We start from the raw sequence: 17,751 nt of genomic DNA, 5'->3' as shown, positions 1-17,751 counted from the left end.
TAAGACAAGTCTGGATGCAAAGGATATGTTCCCTCCTGGATGCTCAAAAAAGAGCTTGTAGCTTTGAAGTCCTTGAGAGGAGATGCAACCAGTCATGTTCTTTGAGTACTTTGCCTTATGGATCTGGTTGGGGGAAAAGGACAGACAAACAGGGCAAGGCTGGGCATCCCTGTGTCCAAAGTACTTATGATGGACTTCCAGCCACAAGACTACAGGGTCAGGTGCTGATGCTGATCTCAGGCCTTTGGAGAAGGAGTAGAGGAAAGAGATTTTGTCCAGAGAGCAGAGCCATCAGGGGGCCACGGGATCACACAGGGCAAGATGAGACAAGAGCGATTGCTTGTTTCTTTGCTCTATCTGTTCCCTGGAGTTTCCACCCCTGAGGACAAGCATACAAAGATGGTCAGTCAGTGGTGGTGCCCCTGGGACCTGATGTCCCTGGTAATAACTATCTTTCCTACATGGCCCCAAGGCCCAGAGCCGACTCAGCCCTGTGTCTGCTCCAGGGTTTCTCTTCTGGGAAGGATGAGATGGCTCATTGTTGGTATCTCACAAGTGAAGTATGTGATGAGGTCAGTGTGGGTGACGTGTGGCTGAGTTCCAAGTGTGGAAGGAAGATTGGAGGTGGAAAAGTAGCCATTTATTAAGCTCGGTTACCTTGGGCCTTTGCAGTGGGTGTTTCCCCTTCTGTAATGTTCTTCTCCCAACTCTTTACATGGCTGGTTCCTTCTCAATATTCAACATCATCTCAAATGTCTTTCCCCTCAGGGAAGCCTTCCCTTGCCACTCCACTGTCCCAAGCACAGGGCCTGATTCATTCAAGGAGACCTTAGACACTGATTGCATTTCCCTACATGCTTTTCAGGAGCACCTTGAGAGTTTGAGATTGTCCCCAATTTACAGATGAGGAAACTGAAATGAGAGTGGTTAAGCATCTCCTTTCACACGCTAGTAAAGTAATGCTCAAAATTCTCTAAGCCAGACTTCAGCAATATGTGAACCTTGAACTTCCAGATGTTCAAGCTGGTTTTAGAAAAGGCAGAGGAACCAGAGATCAAATTGCCAACATCTGCTGGATCATGGAAAAAGCAAGAGAGTTCCAGAAAAACATCTATTTCTGCTTTATTGACTATGCCAAAGCCTTTGACTGTGTGGATCACAATAAACTGTGGAAAATTCTGAAAGAGATGGGAATACCAGACCACCTAACCTGCCTCTTGAGAAATCTGTATGCAGGTCAGGAGGCAACAGTTAGAACTGGACATGGAACAACAGACTGGTTCCAAATCGGGAAAGGAGTACGTCAAGGCTGTATACTGTCACCCTGCTTATTTAACTTATATGCAGAGTACATCATGAGAAACGCTGGGCTGGAAGAAGCACAAGCTGGAATCAAGATTGCCTGGAGAAATATCAGTAACCTCAGATATGCAGATGACACCACCCTTATGGCAGAAAGTGAAGGGGAGCTAAAAAGCCTCTTGATGAAAGTGAAAGAAGAGAGTGAAAAAGTTGGCTTAAAGCTCAGCATTCAGAAAACGAAGATCATGGCCTCCGGTCCCATCACTTCATGGGAAATAGATGGGCAAACAGTGGAAACAGTGTCAGACTTTATTTTGGGGGCTTCAAAATCACTGCAGATGGTGACTGCAGCCATGAAATTAAAAGACGCTTACTCCTTGGAAGAAAAGTTATGACCAACCTAGACAGCATATTCGAAAGCAGAGACATTACTTTGCCAACAAAGGTCCGTCTATTCAAGGCTATGGTTTTTCCTGTGGTCATGTATGGATGTGAGAGTCGGACTGTGAAGAAAGCTGGGCACCAAAGAATTGATGCTTTTGAACTGTGGTGTTGGACAAGACTCTTGAGAGTCCCTTGGACTGGAAGGAGATCCAACCAGTCCATTATGAAGGACATCAGTCCTGGGTGTTCTTTGGAAGGACTGATGCTAAAGCTGAAACTCCAATACTTTGGCCACCTCATGTGAAGAATTGACTCACTGGAAAAGACTCTGATGCTGGGAGGGATTGGGGGCAGGAAGAAAAGGGGACGACAGAGGATGAGATGGCTGGATGGCATCATTGACTCGATGGACGTGGGTTTGAGTGAACTCCGGGAGTTGGTGATGGACAGGGAGGCCTTGTGTGCTGCGATTCATGGGGTTGCCAAGTCGGACACAACTGAGCTACTGAACTGAACTGAACTGAAGCATCTCCCTGGAGGCCATAGGGCCTGTGAGTCATAGATCCAAGATTTGAATCCAGGTTTGTCTGACTGCTAATTCCAGCTGTTCCTAGTCCTGGGCTTGGGGGACCAGCCAGTGATGCAGAGAAGACAAGAGGATAGGGGATAGAGGGGGAAACTGAGGAAGGATCTCATCTGTTAGGATATTCATTCTTTCAGTGAACACTTCTTCAAAGAGCTCAAAGCCTAACATGGAAAATGCTCCCTGCACAGATGGAGCCTGGAGTGCAGGAACACCATTCAGACTGTGCCCACAATACAGACACTGTGCCCATGGGGAAGATGGCCTGAAGCCCAGTTCATAATCTTTTTCCATGAACCTGTTCCCTCCAGAGCTCGTATCCTTGAAGTGCCAGCTTTTCCTATGTGGACTAGCAAGGGCCTTATAGTCCAGGAATCCAAATGTCAGAACAGAAATGTGAGCAGCCTGTAATGGAGACATGTTCCTGGAGTCCTGGGAAGCTGAAGACTAATGTTGCCTTTGATAGCTTGTGGTGAACGGGGCCATCAGATTCATGGTCTCCAAAGGAGAAGATTTAACTCCAGGAACAAAGACAGTCAGTCACTCAGAGCTTTGTGTACATATTTATTAAAAGTGGAAGTGACAGAAAAAGCTTCTGACAGAGACATCAGAAGAGGGCAGGAAAGTACTTGCCTCACTAGTTTATTAAGCGGGGCCATGTATACTTCTCCTGGTGGTTCAGATGGTAAAGAATCTGCCTGCAATGCAGGAGACCTGGGTTTGATCCCTGGGTTGGGAAGATCCCCTGAAGAAGGAAATGGCAACCCACTCCAGTATTCTTGCCTGGAAAATCCCATGGATGGTGGAGCCTGGCAGGCTACAGTCCATGGCATGACAAAGAGTAGGACATGACTGAGCAGCTTCACTCACTCACTATATGCTTCTCAACTGGTTACTGAGAATAGATAAAAAGAATACCTCAAGGTTGTAAGAGTTCCACCAGACCCTTTCCCAAGGCATATATCCTGAGATAACTTTGGCACAAGATTAACCAAGGAGATAGGCTTCTGGGCCTGGCCTCTGGGAGAGATATACTGTTGGCTGTGTAATCAGGGGGACAAGTCTTGAGAAATTGGTTTCCAGGCAAGATATGTTATGATTATGATCATTAACACAGAGCCTCAGAAAAGCATTTCCATGAGTAAGACTTTGTGCTCTGTGATCATTAGTTCCAGACCTAAAGAAAGATCAGTTCTCAGGCAAGATACATTGTTGCACAATGTATATTTAAGGAAAGCATGGGCATGAATGTTCATCTCCTTCTTAAAGGGCCCTAAGCTTTAACTCTCTCACCTTGGGTGAAACGTTGGAAGGCTTCCTGGTGGAGGTGGCTACTGAGCTGTGTCTCCATGGATAAAGGACATTGCTGAGTGAGTGTGGGTAGAGGGAATGCCTATCAAAGAGGGCAGCACTGACATCCTACTGAACTCGGGATTGTCAGTCACTTCGGAAGCTTAGCCCTAAGGGATACATTATTTCAATCAGTCTGGGCAGTATGGGTGGTACAAAGAATGCACAGTTTAAAAACAGGAACTCCGGACTTCTCCGGTCTCCAGTAGTTAAGGCTCTTAACTTTCACAGCTGCAGAAATGGGTTCAATCCTGGTCGCAGACTAAATTCTGCATGCCAAGTGGTGGGTCCCCAAAGTGAAATCTTTCTGTCCATCACAAGTTGTTTGGGGCTCTGACTGGAGACTTCTTCTCCTGGGGATGCAGACTGATGGAGGCTTCACCATCTGCAGTGTCCCTGGTTGCTGTGGCAGGGGGGAGGGCGTGTGCCAGTGTATGTACTGACTATTGTGAATGAAAAGTGTGGCCTGCCATATCAGTAAACCAAGGATGTTACAGCCATCCAGCTGTCACATAGCTGCCTATAAAGGTCATCCCCCAGAAGGAATTCAGGATGGCAAAGGATGCCCTCCATCAAGCCCCCAGCTACTGAAGCCACCTGCCCCCCTGCCAGCTGTGTATCTAGAGGGGCCTCAGGATGAGAAGAAAGTGAATACACTCCCTGGACAGCTAAGGTGCATATCAAAGAAATGATTTCAGTGAACCCAGGCTCTTGCATCTTCCCATACATTGAAAAATGCTTAAATTCCTTAATCTGAGATATTTGACCTTCTCTAATGAACAGCAATCTTTTAATGTTCTGACTCTCTGTTTTTTGTTGCAAAAACTCCTCTATCTCTTGCCTCCTCCTTTACCTTTTCAGATAAATCCCTTAGAGATATCTGAAAGGATGCCCCCGAGCTTGAAGTCCTCAGAAAGTTTGCCAAATAAAACAGAATTGTCAGGTTTTAGTTTGTGCTGTTTTTTTTTTTTTCCTAGTGACACTATCAAAGCATTTGCCATGAGTGAGCTGTGTCACCGCTACCTGCTTTATATCACAAGCCACAGGGCTACAGTGAATTATGAGGGAGTTATGGATGTGTAATACAGCCTGAATTTAGGACAAAGACTTGAAAATCTGGACAACAGCTCTAATGATACACAGGCCCATGTAGAAGATGGGATCCAAGACCACCTCCCAGGGTGGTGTGGGGAGGGCTTGGCAGTCAAGCCTAATTTTCAAGAGTGTGGGATTTGTGCTGTGTGTGATGGAGATCTCAGAGATTTTAGATTGTGTGAATGGAGGAGAGGAATGAAAAGTGAAGACTAGACAGCAATGAATAGAAGAAAAATGTTAAGAGGAAGGAAGTACATTAAGAGAACCCAGAAGCTCCAGAAACCTGGTGGGGAAGACTTTGGACACTATGTGAAGAGGTCACGACCACTAGCTTCCATCTGGCTGGGAAGCGGGAATGTGGGCAGATAGTTTGGAGGCTTGTTTACACTGGAGAATCAAGATTTTGGTAGGGGCATAAGGACCAACTTTCAAGTCTCTAAAAGTTTTTCTCAAAAAAGGAACTAACTCTCTGGTAAATTTTCAGAGCAGAATGTGGACAAAAGTAAATGTAGGGAAGTCAGCTTTAACTTTAATTTGGTAACAGCTTCTGTTGTTAACTTACCATTGTTATTCGAACTGTACTAGGCACCTTGGTCCACCTTATGTTTGTGGACCTTTGTTCAGATTGGTCTGGAGCCTGTTTCAGAAAGCCACATCCATTAGTATACTGTATTGGTGTTTTTCTTTCTGGCTTACTTCACTCTGTATAATAGGCTCCAGTTTCACCCGCCTCATTAGAACTGATTCAAGTGTATCCTTTTTAATGGCTGAGTAATACTCCATTGTGTATATGTACCAAAAAAAAAAAAAAAAAAAAGGTGGTGGTGGGGACATGAAATACTTAAAAAAAAAAAAAAAGGAAGCCACATCCTTTGCTGTCTTCTAGGACCTGTTCTCTCAGAGTTCAGGGTTGTCAGGCAGCACTTTACAATAATAGATTTTCAACAGCTGTGAGAGTGCGTGAGTTAGTGCTACCTACCACTGGTCTGGTGATTTTTCTAGCACCTCCGGAAACTTTCGTGTTTATTTCTTGTTAAACTCTTACAACCACCTGATGAGGTTGGTAGAGTTAGTCCCTTGTTACCAAGGAGAAAAGAATTCAGAGGCTGAATAATTTGCCCAAGGTCACATAGATAGTAAAAGTCAACCTGGGATTTAAATGAAGAATATTGGACTCTCAAGCCCTGAACTGTTTCCACTGCCTTTCACACTGTTTTAACTATTAAGCACTGGGGGCCATGAAGGCATCTTCAGTTCTAATCCTAACTCCAGAATATCCATAGAAAGAAACCTGAGAAATTCTCTCTTCTGGGGCACACATGCCAACTTTTCGGATTGTCGAGGCAGGTCAATTTGATAGTGCTTTGGGCCAAGTGAGAAGTACATGATGGGTGGTTTGCTTTTGGCATATGCTGTGGGAAGTTAGGCGACTGAATGTCTGGGTACTTGACTGTGTGGCTGGAATTATCCTGGGAAGAGAAACTTGATCAGGTCAACATATATTTCCTCATTAAACAGCAAGCTTAGAGAGGTTTCTAAGACAACCGCAGATGTTTTCATCACAAGGAGAGAAATGGGTCCAGTTCCATATAACACTCAGAGATTGAACTGTGCAGGTTCCCATGGTAACAGCTTCTCGTGCTACCCTAGGAGATGTGGGAAACTGAGAAGAAATCAAAGGCCTTTACAACTCTCTTTGCAGTGTGATTTTAGGCTTGAAGTAGTTGGCAAGGACAGGTTGGCTGGTAAGGATGAGGAGGGGTGTAATCAGAGCCTGTGCTTTAGCTCCTTGTGGAACCAGGAAAACAGAAGCCCCAGCTCAGTCAGAATTCCCTGTTATGGTTGAGAAGTAGCAGTTATTTGCTTGACTCAGTACTAAGCCCCGTGGGTGTCAGGAGTCCCCTGAAATCATCAGATTGTCCCCCAGGAGGCAGAATAATTAATATTTGGCTTGCTCACCCAGGCCACTTGTCAATCTCAGGCACACATGCAATCCCCAGGTGGGGATTCATCACGACACCCATTTTCTGGATGAGGAAACTGAGGTTATGGGACATGATCAAGGTCACACAGGCAAAGAGCTGAGGAGCCAAAGTGCAAACCCAAAGCATAAGTCCTCAAATAATGTCTTTCTCCTCTGTACCCAACGTGGGGTAAGGGGGTGGGGCAATGGGGGCGGGACAAGGCCACATGATCAAGTAAAGCCGTAGTACCACTTGCCCTGCCAGGCTGGTTGGTCCAGCCTGGATATATGACCTGAGGTCATATATATCAATATATATATATATATATATATGAAAGTGAAAGTGAAGTTGCTCAGTCATGTCCGACTCTTTACTACCCGTGGACTGTAGCCCACCAAGCTCCTCCGTCCATGGGATTCTCCAGGCAAGAATACTGGAGTGAGTTGCCATTTCCTTCTCCAGGGGATCTTCCCAACCCAGGGATCGGACCCAGGTATCCCTCATTGCAGGCAGACGCTTTAACCTCTGTGCCACCAGGGAAGCCCATATATATATATATATATATATATATATATATATATATATATATATATATATATATATATATATAAATCAGAGCCCTCTGTGGTAACCAGATTTTTCAGAACTTCTTTCCTTCTGGGTTAGATACTTTATGGATACAGAACCCTGTGGCAGGCACCTTCAGACTCCCTCACTAGGTGTAGTAGCCTGAGGGAAAAACGTCTTCAGGCTTAGATTATCAAAGATGAAAGAATGGAAAGAACAAGGGAGAGAAAGAGTGAGCTTGATGGCTTCTGATTTCTTGGATCCAATCACCGATCTTTGGATTTACTCTGGTTCCTGCATCCCAGATCCCCAGGGTCCTTCCAATAAGTCTCTTTCCTTGAAGCCAGTTGGAATTGGGCTCCTCTCACTTGTGGTTGAGACTTGATTCTAGATTCTTCCTGGTTATGATGCACCTCCTTGACCCCGAAGAGAGGTATCCATTTATATCAGCACCGTTGAGATGAAATCCTTTACTCTTTACTGAGAATAGGACTTTGCAGAGCAACAAACACAGTTTCATCACCTACTCCCTTGGGCTGGAGTGCCCTTGGTGTGAGTGAGTGTGTGTTTGGAGTGGGCCTGATTGACTCCTGAAGCAGCCCAGCCTTTACACTGCAAGGAGCCAGGCCAACCCTGTTGTTTTTCTGATTGAAAACAGAGAAATACAACCTCAGGAAGACATCACCCAGCACGCACATCTCTGGCCCTTTAAAGCCTTCTGAGCCTCCTTCAAAGCTGCTAATGCAGAGGTTCTCAGAAATCTGGGGGAGGCAGAAATACACACCAGTCAGCCTGAGCCCTTACCTGTCACTGCCTTCAACATCCAGAGCTGGCAGTTTCTTGCTTTTATTTCCCTCCTTTGTTGAGAATCAAGTGGGTCTTTCCTCAGCTCTCTGCAGGTGCAGAAATGGGGGCCCATCCCAGAACAAGAGGGCTCAGTTAGAGTGGTTTTCATAAGGAAAGGGACAGAAGGAGGGGAGAACTGGGGCTTTGGATCAACAAATGCAAACTAATATACAGAGGATGGATAAACAACAAAGTATTACTGTATAGCATAAGGAGCTACATTCAGTATCCTATGATAAACCATAGTGGATAAGAATATGAAAAAAGTGTAAATATATACATGTAACTGAATTTGCTGCATAGCAAAAATTAACATTGTAAATCAACTATATTTCAATAAAATTTGTGAGAAAAAAAAAAAAAGAACACAAATGGGTGGTAATTCCCCTCATTCTCTACTGCTTCATTCCTTCCCACCCCTGCTCTTTGTCTTCTCTGGAGAGAATGCTTGTTCTTCCCCCCCTTCCCTATAACCTGGTGTTTTCTTTTTAAAATTTTTATTCTGTATGGCAGTATAGTTGATTAAAAATACTGTGATAGTTTCTGGTGGACAGCAAAAGGGACTCAGCCATACCCGTACAGATATCCATTCTCCTCCCAAATCCCCTCCCATCCAGGCTGCCACATCACACTGGGCAGAGCTACACAGGTGCCTCACAGGAGGTCATTGTTGGCTAGCCATTTTCAATAGCAGTGCCCACACCTGGTTCTTTGTACCGTGCTCAGGCCTCTAGGAAGCTGCCCTGGCTACTCCAGGTTGGGCTGGATGACTTACTATGGTGCTCCCCTGGTGTAGCCCCCACCCACTAATCTGACCCAGCACTCCTTTGCAGATCCCTCAAGAGGGTGTATTTGCATGGCATCAATGTAGATTTGACTGTACCCAAGTGGCCTCCTCATGCCTCCATGACGCTGGGGCTTTAGAATTCCTGAAATGCCCTCTCTTGCTCTAAGCCTTCTTTGGCCTATCAGTCTTCTCTGAACTCCCTCAGGGAGCTGACATGAAGCCTCCACCCTGTGCCAGGGCTGAGCAGTCACTGTGCACCCTTTATTCACCTTAGCATCCAACCTCCCCACAGAGGGGTCGGTACCCCAACTCACAGAGGGGGCCCTGGGGCTTAGCAAGGGGAAGTTGTAGCAAGGACCAGGGTAACTATATAATTTATCATCTAAACCAGGACACTTTCGAGAAGGAAAGGGAGACTAGGGAGGGACAGCACACTGGGACTGTCCTCAGTCACCCCCCTGCCTTTGTCACATGTCCTATTGCAGGGATTGCTAGAGCTGACTTTCCTTGTTCATGCATCTGAGGGTTCTGGTTGCACTGAAGGTCTCTGAGGGCAGAGGCCCTTAGTGTTCCCCTCTCCCTGTGCCCGTTGCCAGGTCTGGATGGGGTAGTGTCTCCACATTTGTATCAGGAGGATGGATGTCCCAGACTGTCCATTATGCTCAAGTGGATGATTTTGTGGGAGGCAGTGGCCCAACCACAGGGGCTCAGCAGTATCTGCAATGGCATGGCTTGGCCTGCAGAGGCTGCCCTCCTCCCAGCAGTAGCCCAAGGGTTCCTGCAAGTTCCACATCTGAGAACCAGCCCCCAGGATTGGCCCCCACCTCCTGAATGTAAGCTTGAGCGGGCACGGGGTAATCAGTTCCATTGATGGTGAAGATTATAGGAGGCAACTTACTGATGACATCACATGAACCTGCATCTGTTAGAGGAATAGGGAGAGAGATTGGCTTCAGCTGGTCCTTGGGGTGGAGAGCCAGAGAGGGACCCTGTGGCATGACCCTTCACCTCGGGTTTCCCACTGAGCCTGGGGTGAGTGAACCTCCAGATTTTGGTGACCATGTTACTTGGGCCAACCAGTATTGTCGTCCTGGTGTCCACAATGGCCTGACATCCACAGGAACAACCAATCACCATCCCGTTCATGGAGATGCTGGGAGACAGTGGGACAAAGCGGGCACCAGGGTCACTATGTAGCCTCCCCTACAACTACTGCCTCCCTGAATGTCTCCTGAATAGTTAGGGCTTCAGCTCTCGCCCTGACTCTGTTTTCCTTTGCTCTGATCATGTCACCTTCTTTGACTTCCTTGCACTTCTTGATGCACCAAGGTCTTTCATGCCTCAGGGCCTGGGCATGTACCATTGCCCTTCCCACACAACCACCATATCCTTTGTTGTGTTAGTTTGTCCTCATCTTCCAGGTTTAGGCTTAATTGTCACTTTGTCAGGGAATCTTCCCACCAGACTAGATCATGTTCCTGTCTTGCTCACTCTCTGTAGACTCTTCCTTGTGTCTAGCAAGTACCAAAGTGGTAATTCACTATGTATGTGGCTCGTTTCATGTATGACTGCTTTACTAGATGAGAGGACAAGTTTGACCCCAGTGCCTCTCAGCACACAGCAGTTGTACGATGTATTTTTTTTTTTGAATGACTGAATTAAGAAATGAATGAAGAACAGTCAGAAACCTGTATCTGATGTTGACCATTAATAGTTCAACCCACACAGAGAAGATGGAGGTTCTCTGGGGAAGCAGATGTTCAGAGAGAGGGTGGGGGAGATACAGGCTCCCCATGAGACATTGTCTCCTAGCAATACCCCACCTGGCTCAGACTGAGGCTGTGGCTAGAGGATGCCCAAGTTAGCTCATGGGATGCAAAATGGCACATCACCTTTGTCTGAGGGTATCACATAGAACGCCATTGATTATTGCCCATTGTTCTCAGGCCACATCTGGATCCCAGCTTCCTGATTCTCTCGGTCACAGCCTCACCCAACTGAAACCAACCTGTCTCCACTGCTGTGTAGCTTCTTTCTGAGGAGGCCAAGTTTCTCAGTTTGTCTAGGACTTGCTCTGTTTTTCAAGTGGCAGTTCTGTGTGCTAAGAAGTACCGCCCTCCCAGGTAGCCCTGGTCATTTGGACATCCTAACACAACCCTGTTCAGACTGGTGAGATTCTCCCTGATCAACTTTTCATCACAGTATAGGGTCCTAAACCCTGCTCCCCACCTCACAGCACAGCAGGTTCTCCCCTCCTCCCTCCGCCAGCTGCACAGGCCTGTCTGGACCCTTTCAGGACCCTGGCCAGAGGCCTGGTCAGGAGGCCTGGGGTGATTTTAAACCCATGGATGGTCTCCGTATCTGTGTTTGCTTGTTTGTGGGTGTGTCTATATGTCTCCCTCTGTCTGTGTGTGTGTGTCTGTTTGTGTGTATCTGTGTGCCTCTGTGTGTTTACATGTGTGTATTTATATGTGTTTCCATATGTGTTTTTATGTGTCTTTCTGGGTGTGTGTGTCTGTGTGTCTGTGCGTGCACTTCTGTGTGTCTGCCTCTGTCCTTGTGCACATGTGGGAGCATCACTTGGGGTGGTCCTCAGAGGGAGAGGCTTACTGCTCCATGGCTATCTGCCAGAAGCTGGCTTGTGACACTGGTTTCCAGTTGAGCTCTCCCTTGTGGTGGGGGTGGTCCACCCACCAAACATCATCATGCTGCCGTTCTCTTTCCAGCTGTCGAGAGAAGGAAAGAGGGGCGCACCATGAGGACAGGAACACCAAGAACTATTTGAGGGCTGTGCTTACCCACCCATCAGAGGCACTACTGTGGCCCCCATTTACAGATGGAGAAATTGAGGCTCAGAGGGATCGAGTACCCGACTCAGGTCTGTCACCATCTAATGAGTGCCACTGAAGAGGTGGGAATCTGAGCAACTTGGCTTTGACCACCAGCCTTCTGAGGAGAGCCTGGTCCCCTCCAGTGACCTGAGTTCTTACAGACACCCTCAGAGGAACCATGCTGGAGGGGTCTAGCACCCCTCCTTGTTTTGCCTGTCATTTTTCAGGAAGACCAAGTCCCCAGGGTGGTAAGGACTCAGGTTCAGGGTCAACCAGGTTTGGCTTCATCTGCCTGTGATCTATGCTGTCTATGAAGCCCCGCACTCAGCAGAGCCCCACCTCTGCTCTCCCTGCCTTGAAATTCCTAGTATGTTTTGAACAAGGGGTCCCACATGTTTATTTTGCACTGACCCCATGAAAATTCTGTCACTGGTCCTGGGCTCCTGGTGAACTGTTAGTGAGGAAGGGAACATTCTCGCCATCTTTCACCTATCTTCCAAATCAAATCCACCAGCAAACCGAGTTACCTGTTTCTCCAACCCATTTTCTGGCACCTTCTATTGCTCTTCCTCTTCCCCGAGCCCTTCTGGACCAAACTGCTCCCCTTGAGCCCACGAGCATAGCTGTGTTTCAAAAAAATTTTCTTGACAAAAACAAGTGATGGGGCCAGGCAGGTCCCTAGGGCAGCATTTCTCCTTGCATAGACTGTCTCTCAGGAGTATTCTGGATCAGGTTGTCTATAACATTTCATGCAACTGAAAGAATCTTACTGTTAACTTGGAGACACGGCTTGTCCAGCTCAGACTTATGTGCTCAAGTAGAAGACAAGACAGGCTCACAAATGACTCCTTGTTTCCTCAGGTTGTCTAAGATGCGGGCGCTTCCTTTGACAGCTAATTTAGGGTAGCCCAAGCCCAGGACGCCATCAACAGGTTGGGATTCCATGGATCTGTTGTACACCTTGCTCAGGCCAAATGTCTGGTTCACGATGACAAGGTTCCCGATCTGTGGGAGAGGAGTATTCCTATGTAAAGTCTTGGAAAGTGGGACTGGGTGGAGATGTCATTAGCACTGCAGAGAAGAACTGAGGCCTGACTATGTCCTGCATTGACTTCAGACTGTTAGACCAAGCTGGGACAGGAATTTGGGTTCTATTGGTGTGAGGATATGGATTTTAATCAACACCAACTACTCCTGCAAACACCATCTGCGTGAGTCAAATTGGCCTCATACCTTCTGTACAGATGGGGCAACCAAAGACTCAGGACAAGACCCAGTGGTTCCCACCTGAGGACAAAATGTATAAAGACAAGGGTAGCCTTCTCTTTGGCATCACTATGATCTGATGACAGAAATGGACCTAATTCATTCGTTGTAATGTATTGTGCGGAGAAGGCAATGGCAACCCACTCCAGTGCTTTTGCCCAGAAAATCCTATGGACAGAGGAGCCTGGTAGGCTGCAGTCCATGGGGTCGCTAAGAGTAGGATATGATTGAGCATCTTCACTTTCACTTTTCACTTTGATGCATTGGAGAAGGAAATGGCAACCCACTCCAGTGTTCTTGCCTGGAGAATCCCAGGGATGGGGGAGCCTGGTGGGCTGCTGTCTAATGGGGTTGCACGGAGTCGGACACGACTGAAGTGACTTAGCAGCAATGTATTGTGGGTTTTGTATCTGCCCAGGAAGACAGAAGCCCATTATACAATGTTCTTGTATACAGGCATCATTCTTATGAAAACTCTGCCTGGGAAACATGCTTTTGGAGAGGTTTGGGCCTGTGTGTGTGTGTGTGTGTGCGTGCACATGAATGTGTGTGTGTGTGTGTGTGTGTGTGCGTGCGCATGAATGTGTGTGTGTGTGTGTGTGTGTGTGTGTGCGCGTGCGCATGAATGTGTGTGTGTGTGTGTGTGTGTGTGTGTGCGTGCGCATGAATGTGTGTGTGTATGAGGGAGAGAGAGAGAGCGTGAGTGAGTGAGAGATAGAGAAGGAAGATAGTCAGGTACTTTGGGGGAGACAGGCCATAGTTTTCACTAACTCTCAATAGTCCCCCAGAGTGAGAACCATTTATTAGGCCCCACCTGCATATGTGGCTCCCTATTTCCCTGTGTGGATAACTGAAGCCCTGAGCTGCCCCCAGTGGCCCCAGATCAGTTTTATCCACTCCTGAAACACTCCACACCTGCTTGACTGGCCTGACTGGCCAGCCCAGCTCCTTGGCTTACCAGATGTGTGACTTTGGCAAGGTCCTTGCTCTCTGAACTTTAGTTCTCTTACCTGCCTGTATCATGGAGCTAATCACAGTACCTGCTGTGTGGGATTGTTGTAGGATTAAACAAGTTATTACCATGAATGTGCCCGGCATAGTCTAAGAATAAATGTGGGTGCTTTTCCCCTTCTCTTCCTGTTTCCCGCAAAATGAACCTTGATCTGCTTATGGGCAAAGGAGCTGCAAGTCCACACCCTAAGCCACTCTCTGCGTTGGCCTTTCTGGGAGGTTGTGTGTCAACAGAGGTGTTATTTCTCCAGGGACAGGTCTGAGGGGCAGACAGCCAGTCACTAAGGGACTTTCAGAAGGAAGAGCTTTGCCATCTGGTCCTGTGTCTGTTTTGTGAGCAGTAGTCACTCTCAAAGCCTGTCCTGACTCAGCTCCTTGTTCTCAACTTACCCGAATGGTGTCATAGCCAAGAACTCCCTTCATCCACACAAAGCCGTGGATGAGGTTGATAGACTGGTTTGAGGGGTGGAAGGTATTGGATGCATTAGGGTTGAAGTGAAATAGTGCAGCTGGAGACAAAAGAGATGAGCGTGTCAGGCGCCAAGGATGGAGAGGAGGTGGGATGGGGAGTCTGGGATGGTCGGGGCTGGGGTGGTACTTACAGCGACCTAGACTGTCACAGTAGACGGAGGCCACTCACATGTCAGATGAGCCGGTGTCAAAGACGACCCGGAACTCTTGAGGAGGTATTCCAGTGGTGATTTTTCCAAGGTAGGTGAACTACAGGGGTCGGAGGTTGGTGGTTAGGGCAGATCTGACTGCCTGGCCAGCTCTGATTCCTGGAGTACTGCCTCCTGTTGGGTTTCCCATGTCTTGTAAAATCACTTTCCAACCCTCCACCTCCCCACCTGCCCCCCATCTCACAGCCTCTGCTCAGACTAGTGCATTCAGTTGACAAACACTCCAGTCTCCTCCCCATGTTCAGCATGAACACAGCCTTGTCCAGGTGGCCCTCCTGGAGGTCACCCTGGGCCACTTTCTCTAAACTGAGACTGTATCCTGTCAATACTGTGCAGGTGGCCCTTTCATTTGACATCTATCTACTCTTTGCCTATGTCTCAGGGTGGCCTGCATATTCTGGAAGGAGATAGGAGACATTTTTCAAATCAATAGCTATAGCATTAGACTTTTATATGTCACATGCTATGTGCATGCTAAGGTGATTCAGTCAAGTCCAACTCCTTGCAACTCTATGGACCATAGCCTGCCAGGCTTCTCTGTCCATGAAATTCTTCAGGAAAAAATACTGGAGTGGGTTGCCTTGCCCAGGGGATCTTCCCAACCCAAGGATCAAACCTACATCTCTTATGTCTTATGTCTCCACTAGCACCATGGTTCAGTATCTTTTTTTTTTTTTTTTCCACTGGTGTCAATCTTGGATCTGCAAAGGTTGAACTTCCTCTGCCCGGGGTTTCATAGTTGATTTGCAGTTAGCTTTGGTTTTGATCAGACATGGCTCACCCTTCATTTGTAACTCAGTGGATCACTTGGTTCAGAAATAACAGTCTCCTTGAAACTAATGCCACAACTTTGACACAGAAATGGATGTTTACCTCCACCTGGTCATTGTTTGTCCCAGTAAACACAGACCAAGATTTGAGGATGAGAGTGTCTTCTCCTCTGGGGATGGGGTCCCTGTTTCCCACTGTCTCTACCTCCTGCAGGAACCCCAAACATCCCACCTGAAAAATCCAGGTGAACCTCAGTGCTAGGCCAGAGCACCAGGGGGTGCAGTGGAGCACCATCCTCCCCAAATACATCCTGCAAGTTTTTCAGGGGGTGAGAAGTGAATTTTGGGTTATTGGTGGAATTCTGGGACAGTCTGTAAGCGTGTTTCTCCAGGAAAATTTTCAACACTTTTTTTTCTGGGAGAGTGTCTTGCATGGTCTTCATCTTTGTTAGCAGGATTCTTTCACCAAGCATGGGGAAAAGGAAGCAAAGAAGGGGCAGCAGTCAGCTGTCTGTGTTATACGATGACTGTCATACCTGGTATTGTAATGGCAGTGTATTTTCCATTTTTATGAACAATTCAAGCTTCAGTTTCACCAGTGGTAAAAGGTAGAAGGTAATAATCTCTACCCCACCGATATAGAATGTTTGGTTATTAAGTGAAATGAAGGATGTAATATATTTGATATATATGAAGTCTCAACAGTGACTTACCATAGCTGTGGCCATCCTACTGTACCTTAAAGAAACACAGGGAATAAGGTAGAAGTGGGTTTATCATCCTCTTTTTTACAAGGGAGGAATTTGAAATGCAAGGAGTTTGTGACTTGGCTGTGGTCACACTGCCATTTAGAGGTATAACAGCCTAGAAGTAGTACTTCTGATCTTTCTCTGGGGCTCAAGCAGAAGAGAGGAGTAGGAGAGGAAGCCAGGAGATGGGAAATAAATTAGGGAAATTAAGAAGCTAGAGAAGTAAGGAAGAATCAGAATAGAAAAAAGAAATCAGAGAGTTCTCCATGCACAGAGACATCCAGAGAGATAGAGAGATAGACACGGTGATGATGACACAGACACATACACACAGAAATGGAGAAAGGGCAGAGAGAAGATATCTAGAAACAAATGCAAGAGAAATGCTGTTCCACAGGACCACACTTACAGTCGCACAGGTTGTGCACTGAGCAGTTCCAAGGAGTGCCCTTTCCACATGTGTCATGATGTGACTGCACCCCCAGAGTTGTGCAATTCTGCAAGCCTACCCCGAGAACCTTGGGCCCCAGCTGCCAATGGCAAGGTTCTTATCACTAAGTGAAATTTGAACTGTAAGACTGTTAGGGAACGATTATATTCTCTTCAAACCCTGATGGGTAAAAGAATAAGAGAACAAGGAAAAAAAATCCCAGAGAAAGAGACGATGCTACTTACAGTCCCCATACTTACATGACTATGCACTCTGAGAGGGCAACCAGCCCAAGGAGCCCAAGCCACTTCATGGTTCTTTCAAGGGTCCAAAGTGCTCAGAAACAATTGGGTTCTTAGCATGCAGAGGTTGCCAGGAGCCCCTAGCTATATATGCTCTGACCTGCCCAAACTGTCCCCTCTAGGCCACTAATAGGGACTTTCATGTTGGCTCAGAGGTTAAAGTGTCCATTGTGGGAGACCTGGCCACTAATAGGGACTTTCATGTTGGCTCAGAGGTTAAAGCTTCCATTGTGGGAGACCTGGGTTCAATCCCTGGGTTGGGAAGATCTCCTGGAAAAGGCAATGGTAACCTACTCCAGTATTCTTGCCTGGAAAATCCCATGGACAGAGAAGCCTGGTAGGCTACAGTCCACAGGGTCGAAAAGAGTCGGACACGACTGGATGACTTCACTATTCTATTCACTAGGCCACTAATGGATCTGATAATATATACCCATCTCTTCATAAAATCTTTACCTCCATCAGTGTCCAAGGGGAGTTGATTTGGAAAATTCTCAGAATACAGGGTTTCTACTGTAATCTCTTCCTTGTGGCTTGGCTGAAAAACCAAACTGAATTAAGAATGGGGAGACTTTTGCCAATTTGGAGACAAAATACTATTGCTGAGTGCTGTGCTAAGTCGCTTCAGTCGAGTCTGACTCTTTGTGACCCTATGCTAACAAGGTGATAAAAATAAATGCCAGGGGCCAAGCTAGAGATTCCTGAGCTCAGGTGGTCCTCCTAGACATGTCATGAGATGTGCATTGCAGTCTTCAGTTGGAAAGGAGTTTGCTAGGAGGATGAGAGGTCAAATGGCAAAGTGAAGACTTCAGGGGCAGACCAGCAACATGTGAG

General features: G+C 46.9%; 1 pseudogene; it reads right to left on the bottom strand.

Moving 5' to 3' along the window:
- Nucleotides 1–9,585: 9,585 nt before the first annotated feature.
- Nucleotides 9,586–16,928, bottom strand: LOC128068569 (pregnancy-associated glycoprotein 2-like; annotated as a pseudogene).
- Nucleotides 16,929–17,751: the final 823 nt, after the last annotated feature.

Source organism: Budorcas taxicolor, chromosome 25 (assembly GCF_023091745.1).
Source record: "Budorcas taxicolor isolate Tak-1 chromosome 25, Takin1.1, whole genome shotgun sequence".
Classification (NCBI taxonomy): Eukaryota; Metazoa; Chordata; class Mammalia; order Artiodactyla; family Bovidae; genus Budorcas; species Budorcas taxicolor.
The sequence above is the reverse complement of the archived record's forward strand: the minus strand, read 5'-3'. Positions and strand labels throughout refer to the sequence as shown.